Source organism: Montipora foliosa, chromosome 14, assembly GCF_036669935.1.
Source record: "Montipora foliosa isolate CH-2021 chromosome 14, ASM3666993v2, whole genome shotgun sequence".
Taxonomy (NCBI): Eukaryota; Metazoa; Cnidaria; class Anthozoa; order Scleractinia; family Acroporidae; genus Montipora; species Montipora foliosa.
In genome coordinates this window covers 399,105-399,717 of record NC_090882.1, presented here as the reverse complement: position 1 = coordinate 399,717, position 613 = coordinate 399,105, and the positions used below count along the sequence as shown (strand labels likewise).

Genomic DNA, 613 nt, shown 5'->3' with positions numbered 1-613 from the left:
ATTTCCTATACTTCCTGTTCACTCCAAACGTCGGGCTGAAATTTGGTGTTGGACAAAAATGATTGCGTTTATTTACTTTCAGCTTATTTTTTTGTCTGCGAGAAACAGCCATCGAGCAAGTTCTGGAAAGAGAGAAATAAATCATCTGTGTTATGAAGACGATCAGCCAGGCGTTAGCCTGAGGGATCGATAGATTATTTAACGGTTGGCTGTGAAGTTTCGAGCCCTATGTTGACACGATTTTTAATTTATTTATAATTCTTTTATTTTGCATTGACGCTGAATTGCAATGAAAGGCCAGATTCAGTGGCTTATACAGCGTAGGTCATAGTACAGTGGTTTACACGAAGTGCTATACCTGACGAATACAATGAATATTTCATTCAATCAATTTTATTCATTTCATTCGTAATAGATTATAACAAATTTAGCGAAAGTTACAATGGAGAAATGCCGTGTCTAAAATATTGTTCATTCTCAACACAATCTTAGGCTCCTTATGTTCAACTTTTATGGCCGTTTATCATTAACCCAGGCAAAGTTGCAATAGTCAAACGAATCAGTTCAATGTCTAGATCCAGTTTTGGCTTTAAAACGGGTCCCGTACTGAAGT

General features: G+C 36.7%; 1 protein-coding gene across 1 annotated transcript in view; it reads right to left on the bottom strand.

Moving 5' to 3' along the window:
• Positions 1-253: 253 nt before the first annotated feature.
• The window catches only part of LOC137985468 (major facilitator superfamily domain-containing protein 12-like), a 16,781-nt gene continuing 16,421 nt past the window's right edge, over positions 254-613 (bottom strand). The window contains exon 6 of the mRNA XM_068833088.1: positions 254-613. This exon is cut by the window's right edge and continues 1,028 nt beyond it. The gene's annotated coding sequence lies outside the window, so the exon portion shown is untranslated.